The 10,047-nt window shown below is 39.1% G+C and overlaps 1 pseudogene; it reads left to right on the plus strand.

The window, feature by feature from the left end:
* The window catches only part of LOC102840734, an 18,748-nt pseudogene extending 15,605 nt beyond the window's left edge, over nt 1-3,143 (plus strand).
* The last annotated feature ends 6,904 nt before the right edge of the window (nt 3,144-10,047 follow it).

The raw sequence follows: 10,047 nt of genomic DNA on the forward strand, positions 1-10,047 counted from the left end.
TTGACTTTCGTTATTGAAAGATTCTCTGGGCAAATTATTGAATGATGCAGAGGGCATCAAGAAAAGATTCCAAATGTAAATATGTATAAATATTTATTGTTGTTGTTGTTGTTAAGTGCTGTTAAGTCAGTTCCAACTTAGCGACCCTGTATATGGTTTCCCAGGAGCGGCTTGTGAGTTTGAACCATCGACCTTGCAGCTGAAACTGACTTTGTGGTCTAGTATTTATCTTATGGTACCACACCAGAACTGTCTTCAAATATGTATTAGCGTCAAATACTTTGCTCAATTGAAATATTATTCAGGAAGCTACAAAATTTAACAAGTGAATGCAGAGCTGCTGTGTTTACAGTCCTTAGCCCTCATCACTCTTCTGCATGTAAAGTGCCCCACTGTATGATAGGAGTCCCCAGTCTACTCTAAGATGAATAAGTTCATAAGGAACTAACTTTAAAATAAGAGACAAGTATAATAACTGAAATCAGATGTAACAAGAAAAATGTAGCTCATAACATCATTTGAGAAACTTGCTCTTTTTCTGTTGGCTAAAATGACAAAATACCAAAAAGCAAAACAAAAAAACCATTAAAACAATAACCTGTGAAAATAATATTGTTTGATAAAGTCAAGCAACTCACTCGGGAAAGGAGAAGACAGAAGAAAAGAAAAATGAGAAGAGAGAAGAAAAAAACCAAATCAACTTTGGTTCTGAATAAATATTCCCAGTAGCATGCAAAGTATGTAGTATTCCCAAACTGTAAGTCTACCTGTAGTTGCAACTGGCATTAGCTTACCATTTGTGCTTTGAAGAAGCAGAAAAATTTAAGTCCCAGGTATTAATTGAGGAAAATATCTCTTATGTAGTTAATGGATGCATAAGAGTAATATGACTTACTATTAATGAGAAATAGAAGAGAAGGTTGGATAAAAGGGTCTAATGATGCATTTCTGTAGAAGAGCGCTAATTGGAAATTAAAATAATTAGAAAAGACAAGGATAATTTACAGCCAAGGCCAGAAATGAGGTCATGTGTCAGTAGGGTCAGAGAAATCATGATAGTTAAGCCTCCAGACTCTGAATTACTAGACTATTGTTCAACTCACTTCAACATTCATTCATTCATCTATTGTAAAAATATTTTTTGCCTGTCTACTATCATGTGTCCTGTTACAGAAGTGGAGGAGGTGGCATTGAGAGAAAAGAGACAGAAATGCCTACCCTCAGGGATCTTCCGTTTCAGGTCAAGATTTAAAATAATGAGCCAATAGAGTGCTGATGTAGTGCTGTGGGATAAAGCACAGGACTGTGAGGTGAGTTTGAATCACAAGGTCGGCAGTTCAAACTTATCAGTCACTCCTTGGAAACTTTATACAGGTCATTGTCTCAGAACTGTCTCAATGGCACACAACAACAAAGAAAAACATAAGTAAAATGCAGTCTGTACCCATAGGTGTGTTATAGTTTGAGGTTGGAGGTGGGAAAGTCAGGAAAAGAAATAACATAGCAAGGTATCTAGTGTAGTGCTTCACGTTAATATATTTTTCCCTGTGAGAAACTGTTGATGAGAAACCACAATTGTTGCTTGTGAGGGAGTGGATATCTCTGTAAAAGGAGAGCAGGGACGTTTTCCCTCAAACTGAAAGTTTTTTGAAACTTGTCTGGAGTAGGAATGCCCAGGAGAAGAGAGACAAAACAACATAACACGCCTAGTCCCTGCGGAAAGGGGGATGGGCTTCTTCTGTCCCTGGGGCCAGTTTCAGAGGATTGCATGCGTGGTGAGGCACAACACTAAGAAAAGTATCAGCCACCTTTACACTCAGAGGAACCATCATACTGTGTACACATCTCCTTACCGACAGCAGTGGCATCTTTTGAAGTACGTCTGACCTTAGCCACATTCTTTGAACAATGGAATTTGGCAATGAAAGAGGACTAGTTAGTATGCAGCAGGCTTCTTTTTGGATGGTCCAGGTTTCAGCAATGACGTGACGCTCTGCAAATGGCGACAGCAAGAGCCACAATTTGGTAAGCCTTGTGTGGATTGGCAAAAACTGCCATGTGTAGGACAACGGATAAGAATCAATGGGAGTGATCTTCCCACACTAGCTGCGATGGTTTCTGGGCCAGCTTCCGGACAATAGTGCAAGCAATGGGTTCGTGGTAGCATTTGCTGCTTTTTGTTATCTGGCGGTGAGGGTAAGACCTTAAAACAAAGAAGAGCACAAGTTATGTCACGAGGACTTCCAAAACAGAAACCAATAGAAGGTGTTAACCAACTTACAGCTGTGGCTTCTGGAGTGGGCGGAGTTGGAAAATCGACTACAGCAGTGAAACTTGAACTTGCACTCGCAGCAAATGATTCGTCAAAGGCTATTGGTTTGTTGTTTATGTTGTTGTGTATGTGTATAGCCCATCAATTCCAAAGATGATGAATCTGAAAGGGATTCCAGAATTATCACAGATGACCCTCCACTTTACCAAGCAAGCATGATGTCCTTCTACAGGGACTGGTCCCTCCTGTTCATCTCTCTGTCGTAGCTTATAAGGAGCATCCTGGCTGTACTTCTTTCAACACAGGCAGCCTAATGAAGCCTCTTTTGAATTATGGCACTGCTTGTATGTCTATGGGCTTCCTGGCTGAAGAGACTGCACTGATTGTTTGGAGAGGTCTTACGATAACGTCAGCTATTGAGAAGCTGTTGCGGCAGGTAGATTGGGGTCAACTGGACTATTTGGTTGTTGATATGCCCCCAGGAATTGGAGACGTGCAGTTATCAGTCTCACAGAATAGTCCCATTTCAGGTGTTGTGATTGTCTCCATGCCCCAAGGTATTGCACACAAGAGTGCCGAGATGTTTGGGAAAGTCCACGTACCTGTTCTGGGCCTTATCCAAAACATGAGTGTTTTCCAGTGTCCACAGTGTAAACACAGAACTCACATATTTGGTGCTGATGGTGCAAGGAAACTAGCACAGATCCTTGATCTTGATGTTTTAGGAGACATTCCTTTATACCTAAATACAAGGGAAACTTAAGATACAGGCCAGCCAATTGTGATTTCACACCCTGATAGTGATGAGACCAAAGCTTACAAGAGGATTGCAGAAGGAGTGGGGAGAAGACTGCCCTGTCCTGCAGAATGAATCTTCAAGTGTCCTGGAACTTGACAAGATGAGCTGTGGATATTAACAGGGTGATGGTGGCGTCTATAGAAATGGTAGCAATTATAGTTGTTTTCTTGAATGTTAAGGAAATAATGTCTTATTTTCAGGTTTCATTTGCTAACCGATGATTCACAAATAAAATTTTTACGTAACAATGGTAAAAAAAAAAAAAAGAATCAATGGGAACCAATAGGATTCTCAGCTACAGGGCGCTAAAAGGTGACTGCTAGAAGTTAAAGGCTGTTGTAGTTCTTAGTGGGAAGAACATAGTACCAAAAAGGATTAACCACAATAATCAGAAGGACTGTAGGAAGGCATGACTTCCATGAAATTGAAGAAGGCAAACTAAAAAAGAAATGGGCTGATAATGAAATGACAACAAGCTCAGAGGGAAAGGAAGCTGATGGGAACAATGAAGGGTTTCAAATGAATTAATCAACAAAATCAGAATGTTGCCAGTAATAAGGAAAAGAGTTGTTATTCTTGAAAATTAAGTTAGATCCAGAGAAGACCAAGCTGAGACTCATCAAGGTACAGAGAAACAGGAGAAAGGAAAAATTTAATGAGAATAAAGACAATAAGACAGAGATTGGGAAATGACTTAAGAAGATATCGGAGTAATTGTTAAGAAATAAAAATCAACAACATAAAGAAAGAAAATAATCAGCGAAACAAATTAAAACAAAATGTCACAGAATCTGAGAATTCACCCTATTCTAAGTCAGAAAGAAAGCTGATACCAAGATGTTTCCTTATAACTTTTCAAAATTATATTTGGGTGAAAACTCTTATAGAAACTCAGACAGAAACATAGATTTTTCTATATTACAGAAAAATTCCGGCTAGACCTTGGCTTTTTCTTTATGATGGAAAAATCAGGCTACATTGTGGCTTCTCAGTTGTAGTAAATGCCAAACTGAATACAGAATTTTAAGAAAAAAGAGATAAAATTAGTGACTGCAAAACCAGAAAAACATGACAATTATGCCCTGTCAGCATTTATTTCACATAGTACTTAAGAAGGTTTGCACGGTTCATAAAATTAAAAGAACCTTTGACAGTAAATATTTATTATCAGCCAATTGATGGAGTCCTGGCATGGCACTGTACGATAAGCACTGGACTGAAAAGTCAGTTTGGACTGCAAGAACAGAGGTTCACATCTACCAGCTGCTCCTCAGAAACCTTACACAGTGTTGCTATGAGTCAGAACTGACTCGATGGCACTTAACAACACTTCATATTTATAAGCATATTTCACGGTATCAAAAAGCAATAAATTGATAAAAATATTTAATCGACATCATTTTTTACATATCTTTTTTACCAGTTAAAAATAATACAAAGAATCTAATTCAATTAGATTCTGAAAGAATCAAAATCTAATAACAAAACAATTGTGTTGCTATTTCTAAATGCCATCTGGTGGGTTTGAAGCACTACCTTTACAGTTAGCAGACCAGTGCTTATCAGGGCTCCAAAATAATAAAAATGAAATAATATTTGATCCTTTCACAAAAGTGTGATTCTAATCACAAAGTGCATATATGTGTGGTTGCACGGAGTTACAAGCATACCTTTATGCAAATATTTCCAGTTATTGCAAAGGTTCATGTGATCACATGCTAGTCAGGGTGATGGTGACCTTATAAAAATCAAATATTTTTCTCTGATTTCTACACTTCTTCGATGTCTCTTGTTTGAGAACTACAAGGAAATCATTCTGTGTACTCTTTTTAATTTTCATTTCACTTTTTTAGGGACTATGCTCTTTTTGTGAATAGTATGTCAAAGCATTTCTGAGGCTCATTCTTTATCTTATCACGTGGATGACGGAGATTCTATTGCAAGATTTGTTGTTGTTGTTGTTAAGTGCCGTTGAGTCCGTTCCGACCCACAGTGACCCTGTAGAGGATTTCCAAGGAGCGAATGGTGAGGTTGAACCACCAACCTTGCAGTTCAAACCGACTTTGCAATCTAGCACATTAACCCACAGCGCCACATACCCTGGTCAATTTCAGTATTGTCCAAATTTCAATTTTTCAGAAGTATAACATATCTTTGGAGTCCTGGTGTGGCGCTGTGGGTTAATATGCTGGACTTCAAGGTTGTTTGAACCATAGCGTCGATGCTTCAAGCTCACCAGCCGCTCCTTGGAAACCCTATACTATGGGTCAAAACCGACTCAACGACACTTAACAACAACAAAAATATCTTTGAGTTAGACTGAGAATTTTCTTGCCATGGAAACTTTGCCTTGGTGAATTTTATGATATCACTTCTTGGAGAATTTGGGAGACATGGAAGAATGCTTTCTAAACAAATATGCTGTTGTTATTGTGTTAAATGTCGTTGAGTGGGTTCCAACTCATAGTGACCCTGTAGATGGTTTCCAAGGAAGATACCACTGTTCAATTCAAAGTTTAAATGTAAGTTATATATCCCTGCAACACAAATGATTTGGATTTCAGATATTGAAAATAACATGTGACGATTATACCAAAAAAACAATGTTTTGATAATTAAAAGTTAATGGATACCAGAATACTCAAATAAGTTATTGTATACACTAAGTAGAATCAAAACTTTTATAAATTAATCTAGTTGTGGTATATGTATTTAGTATTTAAGATGCATGTCCGTATTGGTTGTTGTTGTTGTTAAGTGCCATCGAGTTAGTTCCGACCCATAGCGACCCTGGTTAGGGTTTCTGAGGAGCAGCTGGTGAGCTTCAACTGCTAACCTTGCAGTTCAGATGGCTTTGCAGTCTGGCGCATTAACCCACAGTGCCACACCAAGACTCTGTCCGTGTTTGGGAAGGTGGCATATAGTGCAGGTGTCTATCTTAGCTATGAATGTACTAAGAGGATTTAGCACTCATTTTCTTCCTTTACAAAGGGAAGGAAATAAGTTTACTTCTAATTTATAGCAACCATATAAGAGATTAATCAAAATTAATGAACCAAGGACAAGAATGTCATAATCTACCAGGAAGCATCTTTTGTTCTTCCTTCTAGAAATCTATCTTATGGATATAATTTAAGAAGCAGACTAAAATGTATACACAAAGATGTTCATGTCAGCATTATTTAAAACATGCTCACCAAAAGCAATCTAAATGTCCGGTATTCTGAAAGTGATCTGATCTCTTTCCAACAAGTTATAGTTCTGCTTAAGTGACCTAGAGTCCATGTATGTTTGTTCTTTGTTGAGAAATAAAAGATTATATTCTGAACTAGTCTTTACCTTGATACTGGGGTTCCATTCTCCTTGCTTTTGAACTCTTTCTAGTTTTCTCAGGTATCATGTTGTTGCTCAGTATCCCTGAGTCGGGTTCTGACCCATAGCAACCTTGTAGAGGGTTTCCGAGGAGTGGCTGCTGAGCCTTAACCAGTGACATTGTGGTTCAAACCAATTTTGTAGTCCAGCACATCAACCCACAGTGCCACACCAGGGCTCCTTAAGATGCCATATGTCTAAGTAATTATGACCAAACATAATTATAACTACTTACTTTCAAAATAAAACAATGGAAAAGAAACAGTTTTGTTTGTTTGTTTGTTGGTTGGTATTTTTGCTTTTTCCCAAAGAGGTCACAGTAGTTGTTAAGGCAGTACACATACACATAGTATAAAAAGCCACATGTGGCAAGTGTCAGACTGGATGAACTTAGTGCTAAGAGATTATAGCATCTCAGGAGTCCCTTGATTGGATGGAATAACACTAGGTGGATATAGATCTCACTTGAGGTCTATGTGCTGTTCCAGTCTTGAGATTCATTTATATCCTGATGCAGCTGTTGTTGTTAAGGTGGTTTTGACTCATAGTCACCCTATATAGGGTTTCCAAGGAGTAGGTGGTGAATTTGAACTGCTGACCTTCCAGCACAAACTGACCTTATAGTCCAGTGCTTACCCTATAATGCCACACCAGGACTCCTTATAGCCTAATAGAAACATATGGAACACTCCAGAACTCATACTTTTGAGGTTGCTATTGTTTCATTATGAGTCTCCTGTTTCCTAGAGCTATCATAACAAAATCCCACATATGCTGCATGGCTTCAAAGAACAGAAAGAGCTCAAGAGCATCTTCTGTTCAGCATCTTCCAGTATAAATGCCAAAGTACCAAATTAAGTGGGGTATGAGACAGTGAAGACACGAATAAGGAATTCTGACTAGAATTATGGCTTTGGAGAAGAATCTTCACTATCCCACGGACTGCTAGAAGAGTGAATAAATCTGTCCTGGAAGAAGTACAGTCAGAAAGCTCCCTAGGAGCGAGAATGGGGAGACTTCGTCTCTCAAACTTTGGACATGTTATTAGGAAGGATCAGGCCCTGGAGAAAACATCATGCTTGCTAAAGTAGAGCGTTAGTGAAAAAGTGTGAGACCCCAACACAATAGATTGATATAGTGGCTGCAGTAACGGGTTCAAACATGGTAAGGGTTGGAGGATGGCATGGAACTGGGCCGCATTTTGTTCTGTCATACATAAGGTTAGTCAAAATTGACTCGATGTAGCACCTAACAACAAGAGACAGAGACAGGGTGTTGGCTTCACTTTTAGCATCGTTTCTCAGGGTGTGGACATGAACCTACTGGACAAAAAGGGTCTTTCTGGGAGGATTGCAAATAGATTCCAGAATGCAAGTCTTTTCTTTGGGATCTGTAGATGCATGTCTATAGGCTTTCATTTTGATGTACAACTGAGGGTTCTTTGCTAATAAAACTTGGTTTTCATGAACTAAAATTAGAGCATTATCTGAGTTTCTTGAAGACTTTATTTCTTCTATCAATAAGCCTGGCAGGCACCCAAAGCTTTGGCAATATTGCAAGACTATGCAAGCAAAAGGCAAAGGATTCTCACAACTTTCTGAAATGGTACCATTAGGGACCAACTGTGTCCCCCAAACTCTGAGGGGATATCAAAGTTTATGGAAAAATGGAATGAAAAGATAGTGGAATTTTTCTACAAATGTTTTAAAGCCTCCTATATTGTCTATATTAACAAGGAGCTCTGGTAGCATAGTGGGTTATGAATCGGGCTGCTAACCAAAAGGTCAGCAGTTTGAATCTGCCAGCCACTCAATGGGAGAAAGATGAGATTTTTCGCTCCCCTAAAAACTTACAGCTTTGGAAACCCTACACAGGGTTGCTATGAGTCAGAACCGACTCCATGGCACACCACCACCATATGTATTAATGTCTTGGCCCCTCTATCTGTGGTTGTGATTCTGTTTAGAGGTAGGGTTTTTCTTTTCTTATATTAATGAGTCCCTATCAGACCTACTCATCAAGTCATTGAGTGGATTCTGACATTAGGTCCTAATCCTAATCACTTCTGAATTATAAAAAGAACAGAACAGACACAGAGACCCACATAGTGGGCAGGGCACCAGACATTCCAGGTAGATGCATCTCTAAGCTCAGAAACTCTAACAATTACTAGCTAAGAGAAGAGAAGTTGAATTAAGGAGCTCTGGTAGCATAGTGGTTACGAATCAGGCTGCTAACCTCTAGGTTGGCAGTTCGAAGCTACCAGCTATTCCAAGGGAGAAAGATGAGGCTTTCTGCTTCTGTAAAGATTTACAGCCTTGGAAACCCTGTGCAGGGTCGCTATGAATCAGAACTGACTCTACGGTGGTTCTTACCAACAACAGAAGTTGAATTAGACAAAGAAGAATCTCCCCTTAGAGTCACACCTTGGACTTGAAATGTTAGTCTCCTGAACTTTAGGAAACTAAATTCCTGTTCCGTTTGTACTATTTTCAGTTACAGTCACGCTGGGTGATAAATTTGGTACTGTGGTACTTGTACTGAGTCCGTGCTGTCTTGGCTATTACTTTTATTGAAATTACTACAACAGCTTAGAGAGTGTGCTGGGATTTACTTTTGTTGAACAAGTTGGTTGGTTGACGTATCTTCTGATATTTTAGTCACTCCGATTCTTAGTCATCACAGAGATCATTTGCAGGTGTACACAGGGTGAAGAGCGGTAGATCTCTGGTTCTGCCACACTGGATCATGTGCTGAAAACCCAGAATCACTGATTTACAGCCTTCTAACAGTTTTGTTAGGCCTACCCCGATGCCTTTTGCATTCTATCCACCAGGTAGTTTGCCTTCTGCAGCTTTTTGGTGGGCTAGCTGCAGGTAGATGGGCAGTCACCAAATTCCACTCAAGCAAACTGATTTCACTGCTTACAATTTATATTATGCCTGTCTCTGGGAAATCACATTGTCCTAGGATTAACCAATCCCCACCACAAACTCTCTCTGCCAGCCTCAAGCTAGAAAGAACAGAGTACTGATGCTCTTGGATTCTGAAAGGCTCAAGCACAAACCTTCCTGATGACAGAGACTGGCCTACTTCAGTGATGTCATCCATAACCACAAAGGGCAACAATGCTGAGAATTTAACCCTTTAATGTCTGATCATCAGCGCAAGGGTCCCTTCATCCAGAAATTATTTTGGAGCCCTCTAAGCAACCATGATATTTGCCAAGTTATTTAAACATTTTATTTTTGTCTGTCTAGTTCCTAGCTCTATCTGTGGATTGTCTACTGGTAGTAGAAGCCAGGCCTCAATCTTCTTTGTATAATTAGTACATCCAAAAGGAGTTTAATAGGGTTTTAGTTATGTATGTTTAAACCCTTTATTCATAATTCTTTTTAATCATTGCTTCCAATTATTTAATCATTGCTGCCTTGTCTAAAATTTCCCATATACATGCTCCTGGAAGATATGGACTGAAAGATCTAGCGTTGCATTACTAATTTAAACATAGAAGAAAGCAAGCTGGGAGGAAAACCAGAAGGTTATGATCTCAAGCTTCCAAGAAATGAACAGGTCTGGAGCTCAGATGTCTTCAGTAACACAA

Source organism: Chrysochloris asiatica, unplaced genomic scaffold (assembly GCF_000296735.1).
Source record: "Chrysochloris asiatica unplaced genomic scaffold, ChrAsi1.0 scaffold00121, whole genome shotgun sequence".
Classification (NCBI taxonomy): Eukaryota; Metazoa; Chordata; class Mammalia; order Afrosoricida; family Chrysochloridae; genus Chrysochloris; species Chrysochloris asiatica.